Below are 7607 nucleotides of genomic sequence, written 5' to 3'. Positions count from 1 at the left end.
AGGAGTGAGAAAAACATCACGGGCTGGTGGAAACCGGAGGGTCTGAATTAGGATAGGCAGTGAGTGGCAATGTAGGATGGAGAAAAGCACCGCGGGGTGGTCAGCATGGGGAGGTCAGGGAACATGCAGTGGCAATGTAGGATAGGTTTCTGAAAAACAACGCGGGGTGGTGCGCATTGTATGCGTGTGTGTTACATTACATTCACTAGTAGGAGTGAGAAAAACATCACGGGGTGGTGCGCATTGTATAGGTGTGTGTTACATTACATTCACTAGTAGGAGTGTGAAAAACATCACGGGGTGGTGCGCATTGTATGGGTGTGTGTTACATTACATTCACTAGTAGGAGTGTGAAAAACATCACGGGGTGGTGCGCATTGTATGGGTGTGTGTTACATTACATTCACTAGTAGGTGTGAGAAAAACATCACGGGGTGGTGCGCATTGTATGGGTGTGTGTTACATTACATTCACTAGTAGGAGTGAGAAAAACATCACGGGGTGGTGCGCATTGTATGGGTGTGTGTTACATTACATTCACTAGTAGGAGTGAGAAAAACATCACGGGGTGGTGCGCATTGTATGGGGGTGTGTTACATTACATTCACTATTAGGAGTGAGAAAAACATCACGGCGTGGTGTGCATTTTATGGGTGTGTGTTACATTACATTCACTAGTAGGAGTGAGAAAAACATCACGGGGTGGTGCGCATTGTATGGGTGTGTGTTACATTACATTCACTAGTAGGAGTGAGAAAAACATCACGGGGTGGTGCGCATTGTATGGGTGTGTGTTACATTACATTCACTAGTAGGAGTGAGAAATACATCACGGGGTGGTGCGCATTGTATGGGCGTGTGTTACATTACATTCACTAGTAGGTGTGAGAAAAACATCACGGGGTGGTTCGCATTGTATGGGTGTGTGTTACATTACATTCACTAGTAGGAGTGAGAAAAACATCACAGGGTGGTGCGCATTGTATGGGTGTGTGTTACATTACCTTCCTAGTAGGAGTGAGAAAAACATCACGGGGTGGTGTGAATCGGAGGGTCTGAATTAGGATAGGCAGTGAGTGGCAATGTAGGATGGATAAAAGCACCGCGGGTTGGTCAGCATGGGGAGGTCAGGGAACATGCAGTGGCAATGTAGGATAGGTTTCTGAAAAACATCACGGGGTGGTGCGCATTGTATGGGTGTGTGTTACATTACATTCACTAGTAGGAGTGAGAAAAACATCACGGGGTGCTGCGCATTGTATGGGTGTGTGTTACATTACATTCACTAGTAGCAGTGAGAAAAACATCACGGGGTGGTGCGCATTGTATGGGTGTGTGTTACATTACATTCACTAGTAGGAGTGAGAAAAACATCACGGGGTGGTGCGCATTATATCGGTGTGTGTTACATTACATTCACTAGTAGGAGTGAGAAAAACATCACGGGGTGGTGCGCATTGTATGGGTGTGTGTTACATTACATTCACTAGTAGGAGTGAGAAAAACATCACGGGGTGGTGCGCATTGTATGGGTGTGTGTTACATTACATTCACTAGTAGGAGTGAGAAAAACATCACTGGGTGGTGCGCATTGTATGGGTGTGTGTTACATTACATTCACTAGTAGGAGTGAGAAAAACATCACGGGGTGGTGGGAATCGGAGGGTCTGAAGTAGGATAGGCAGTGAGTGGCAATATCGGATGGAGAAAAGCACCGCGGTGTGGTCAGCATGGGGAGGTCAGGGAACATGCAGTGGCAATGTAGGATAGGTTTCTGAAAAACATCGCGGGGTGGTGCGCATTGTATGGGTGTGTGTTACATTACATTCACTAGTAGGAGTGAGAAAAACATCACGGGGTCGTGCGCATTGTATGGGTGTGTGTTACATTACATTCAGTAGTAGGAGTGAGAAAAATATCACGGGGTGGTGCGCATTGTATGGGTGTGTGTTACATTACATTCACTAGTAGGAGTGAGAAAAACATCACGGGGTGGTGCGCATTGTATGGGTGAGTGTTACATTACATTCACTAGTTGGAGTGAGAAAAACAACACGGGGTGGTGCGCATTGTATGGGTGTGTGTTACATTACACTCACTAGTAGGAGTGAGAAAAACATCACGAGGTGGTGTGAATCGGAGGGTCTGAATTAGAATAGGCAGTGAGTGGCAATGTAGGATGGAGAAAAGCACCGCGGGGTGTTCAGCCTGGGGAGGTCAGGGAACATGCAGTGGCAATGTAGGATAGGTTTCTGAAAAACATCACGGGGTGGTGCGCATTGTATGGGTGTGTGTTACATTACATTCACTAGTAGGAGTGAGAAAAACATTACGGGGTGGTGCGCATTGTATGGGTGTGTGTTACATTACATTCACTAGTAGGAGTGAGAAAAACATCACGGGGTGGTGCGCTTTGTATGGGTGTGTGTTACATTACATTCACTAGTAGGAGTGAGAAAAACATCACGGGGTGGTGCGCATTGTATGGGTGTGTGTTACATTACATTCACTAGTAGGAGTGAGAAAAACATCACGGGGTGGTGCGCATTGTACGGGTGTGTGTTACATTACTTTCACTAGTAGGATTGAGAAAAATATCACGGGGTGGTGCGCATTGTATGGGTGTGTGTTACATTACATTCACTAGTAGGAGTGAGAAAAACATCACGGGGTGGTGCGCATTGTATGGGTGTGTGTTACATTACATTCACTAGTAGGAGTGAGAAACACATCACGGGGTGGTGCGCATTGTATGGGTGTGTGTTACATTACATTCACTAGACAGAGTGAGAAAAACATCTCGGAGTGGTGCGCATTGTATGGGTGTGTGTTACATTACATTCACTAGTAGGAGTGAGAAAAACATCACGTGGTGGTTCGCATGGTATGGGTGTGTGTTACATTACATTCACTAGTAGGAGTGAGAAAAACATCACGGGGTGGTGCGCATTGTATGGGTGTGTGTTACATTACATTCACTAGTAGGAGTGAGAAAAACATCTCGGAGTGGTGCGCATTGTATGGGTGTGTGTTACATTACATTCACTAGTAGGAGTGAGAAAAACATCACGTGGTGGTTCGCATGGTATGGGTGTGTGTTACATTACATTCACTAGTAGGAGTGAGAAAAACATCACGGGGTGGTGCGCATTGTATGGGTGTGTGTTACATTACATTCACTAGTAGGAGTGAGAAAAACATCACGGGGTGGTGCGCATTGTATGGGTGTGTGTTACATTACATTCACTAGTAGGAGTGAGAAAAACATCACGGGGTGGTGCGCATTGTATGGGTGTGTGCTACATTACATTCACTAGTAGGTGTGAGAAAAACATCACGGGGTGGTTCGCATTGTATGGGTGTGTGTTACATTACATTCACTAGTAGGAGTGAGAAAAACATCACAGGGTGGTGCGCATTGTATGGGTGTGTGTTACATTACCTTCCTAGTAGGAGTGAGAAAAACATCACGGGGTGGTGTGAATCGGAGGGTCTGAATTAGGATAGGCAGTGAGTGGCAATGTAGGATGGATAAAAGCACCGCGGGTTGGTCAGCATGGGGAGGTCAGGGAACATGCAGTGGCAATGTAGGATAGGTTTCTGAAAAACATCACGGGGTGGTGCGCATTGTATGGGTGTGTGTTACATTACATTCACTAGTAGGAGTGAGAAAAACATCACGGGGTGCTGCGCATTGTATGGGTGTGTGTTACATTACATTCACTAGTAGCAGTGAGAAAAACATCACGGGGTGGTGCGCATTGTATGGGTGTGTGTTACATTACATTCACTAGTAGGAGTGAGAAAAACATCACGGGGTGGTGCGCATTATATCGGTGTGTGTTACATTACATTCACTAGTAGGAGTGAGAAAAACATCACGGGGTGGTGCGCATTGTATGGGTGTGTGTTACATTACATTCACTAGTAGGAGTGAGAAAAACATCACGGGGTGGTGCGCATTGTATGGGTGTGTGTTACATTACATTCACTAGTAGGAGTGAGAAAAACATCACTGGGTGGTGCGCATTGTATGGGTGTGTGTTACATTACATTCACTAGTAGGAATGAGAAAAACATCACGGGGTGGTGGGAATCGGAGGGTCTGAAGTAGGATAGGCAGTGAGTGGCAATATCGGATGGAGAAAAGCACCGCGGGGTGGTCAGCATGGGGAGGTCAGGGAACATGCAGTGGCAATGTAGGATAGGTTTCTGAAAAACATCGCGGGGTGGTGCGCATTGTATGGGTGTGTGTTACATTACATTCACTAGTAGGAGTGAGAAAAACATCACGGGGTGGTGCGCATTGTATGGGTGTGTGTTACATTACATTCAGTAGTAGGAGTGAGAAAAATATCACGGGGTGGTGCGCATTGTATGGGTGTGTGTTACATTACATTCACTAGTAGGAGTGAGAAAAACATCACGGGGTGGTGCGCATTGTATGGGTGAGTGTTACATTACATTCACTAGTTGGAGTGAGAAAAACAACACGGGGTGGTGCGCATTGTATGGGTGTGTGTTACATTACACTCACTAGTAGGAGTGAGAAAAACATCACGAGGTGGTGTGAATCGGAGGGTCTGAATTAGAATAGGCAGTGAGTGGCAATGTAGGATGGAGAAAAGCACCGCGGGGTGTTCAGCCTGGGGAGGTCAGGGAACATGCAGTGGCAATGTAGGATAGGTTTCTGAAAAACATCACGGGGTGGTGCGCATTGTATGGGTGTGTGTTACATTACATTCACTAGTAGGAGTGAGAAAAACATTACGGGGTGGTGAGCATTGTATGGGTGTGTGTTACATTACATTCACTAGTAGGAGTGAGAAAAACATCACGTGGTGGTGCGCTTTGTATGGGTGTGTGTTACATTACATTCACTAGTAGGAGTGAGAAAAACATCACGGGGTGGTGCGCATTGTATGGGTGTGTGTTACATTACATTCACTAGTAGGAGTGAGAAAAACATCACGGGGTGGTGCGCATTGTACGGGTGTGTGTTACATTACATTCACTAGTAGGATTGAGAAAAATATCACGGGGTGGTGCGCATTGTATGGGTGTGTGTTACATTACATTCACTAGTAGGAGTGAGAAAAACATCACGGGGTGGTGCGCATTGTATGGGTGTGTGTTACATTACATTCACTAGTAGGAGTGAGAAACACATCACGGGGTGGTGCGCATTGTATGGGTGTGTGTTACATTACATTCACTAGACGGAGTGAGAAAAACATCTCGGAGTGGTGCGCATTGTATGGGTGTGTGTTACATTACATTCACTAGTAGGAGTGAGAAAAACATCACGTGGTGGTTCGCATGGTATGGATGTGTGTTACATTACATTCACTAGTAGGAGTGAGAAAAACATCACGGGGTGGTGCGCATTGTATGGGTGTGTGTTACATTACATACACTAGTAGGAGTGAGAAAAACATCACGGGGTGGTGTGAATCGGAGGGTCTGAATAAGAATAGGCAGTGAGTGACAATGTAGGATGGAGAAAAGCACCGCGGGGTGGTCAGCATGGGGAGGTCAGGGAACATGCATTGGCAATTTAGGATAGGTTTCTGAAAAACATCACGGGGTGGTGCGCATTGTATGTCTGTGTGTTACATTCACTAGTAGGAGTGAGAAAAACATCATGGGTTGGTGCGCATTGTATGGGTGTCTGTTACATTACATTCACTAGTAGGAGTGAGAAAAACATCACGGGGTGGTGCGCATTGTATGGGTGTGTGTTACATTACATACACTAGTAGGAATGAGAAATACATCACGGGGTGTTGCGCATTGTATGGGTGTGTGTTACATTACATTCACTAGTAGGAGTGAGAAAAACATCACGGGGTGGTACGCATTGTATGGGTGTGTGGTACATTACATTCACGAGTAGCAGTGAGAAAAACATCACTGGGTGGTGTGAATCGGAGGGTCTGAATTAGGATAGGCAGTGAGTGGCAATGTAGGATGGAGAAAAGCACCGCGGGGTGGTCAGCATGGGGAGGTCAGGGAACATGCAGTGGCAATGTAGGATAGGTTTCTGAAAAACATCACGGGGTGGTTCGCATTGTATGGGTGTGTGTTACATTACATTCACTAGTAGGAGTGATAAAAACATCACGGGGTGGTGCGCATTGTATGGGTGTGTGTTACATTACATTCACTAGTAGGAGTGAGAAAAACATCACATGGTGGTGCGCATTGTATGGGTGTGTGTTACGTTACATTCACTAGTAGGAGTGAGAAAAACATCACGGGGTGGTGCGCATTGTATGGGTGTGTGTTACATTACATTCACTAGTAGGAGTGAGAAAAACATCACGGGGTGGTTCGCATTGTATGGGTGTGTGTTACATTACATTCACTATTAGGAGTGAGAAAAACATCACGGGATGGTGCGCATTGTATGGGTGTGTGTTACATTACATTCACTAGTAGGAGTGAGAAAAACATCATGGGGTGGTGCGCATTGTATGGGTGTGTGTTACGGTACATTCACTAGTAGGAGTGAGAAAAACATCACGGGGTGGTGCGCATTGTATGGGTGTGTGTTACATTACATTCACTAGTAGAAGTGAGAAAAACATCACGGGGTGGTGCGCATTGTATGGGTGTGTGTTACATTACATTCACTAGTAGGAGTGAGAAAAACATCACGGGGTGGTGCGCATTGTATGGGTGTGTGTTACATTACATACACTAGTAGGAGTGAGAAAAACATCACGGGGTGGTGTGAATCGGAGGGTCTGAATAAGGATAGGCAGTGAGTGGCAATGTAGGATGGAGAAAAGCACCGCGGGGTGGTCAGCATGGGGAGGTCAGGGAACATGCATTGGCAATTTAGGATACGTTTCTGAAAAACATCACGGGGTGGTGCGCATTGTATGGGTGTGTGTTACATTACATTCACTAGTAGGAGTGAGAAAAACATCACGGGGTGGTGCGCATTGTATGGGTGTGTTTTACATTCACTACTAGGAGTGAGAAAAACATCACGGGGTGGTGCGCATTGTATGGGTGTGTGTTACATTACACTCACTAGTAGGAGTGAGAAAAACATCACGGGGTGGTGCGCATTGTATGGGTGTGTGTTACGTTACATTCACTAGTAGGAGTGAGAAAAACATCACGGGGTGTTGCGCATTGTATGGGTGTGTGTTACATTACATTCACTAGTAGGAGTGAGAAAAACATCACGGGGTGGTGCGCATTGTATGGGTGTGTGGTACATTACATTCACTAGTAGCAGTGAGAAAAACATCACTGGGTGGTGTGAATCGGAGGGTCTGAATTAGGATAGGCAGTGAGTGGCAATGTAGGATGGAGAAAAGCACCGCGGGGTGGTCAGCATGGGGAGGTCAGGGAACATGCAGTGGCAATGTAGGATAGGTTTCTGAAAAACATCACGGGGTGGTTCGCATTGTATGTGTGTGTGTTACATTACATTCACTAGTAGGAGTGAGAAAAACATCACGGGGTGGTGCGCATTGTATGGGTGTGTGTTACATTACATTCACTAGTAGGAGTGAGAAAAACATCACGGGGTGGTGCGCATTGTATGGGTGTGTGTTACGTTACATTCACTAGTAGGAGTGAGAAAAACA

This window comes from Cavia porcellus, unplaced genomic scaffold (assembly GCF_034190915.1).
Source record: "Cavia porcellus strain 051 isolate PalLab524CR breed Dunkin Hartley unplaced genomic scaffold, mCavPor4.1 scaffold_66, whole genome shotgun sequence".
Taxonomy (NCBI): domain Eukaryota; kingdom Metazoa; phylum Chordata; class Mammalia; order Rodentia; family Caviidae; genus Cavia; species Cavia porcellus.
Note: the sequence above shows the minus strand (reverse complement) of the source record.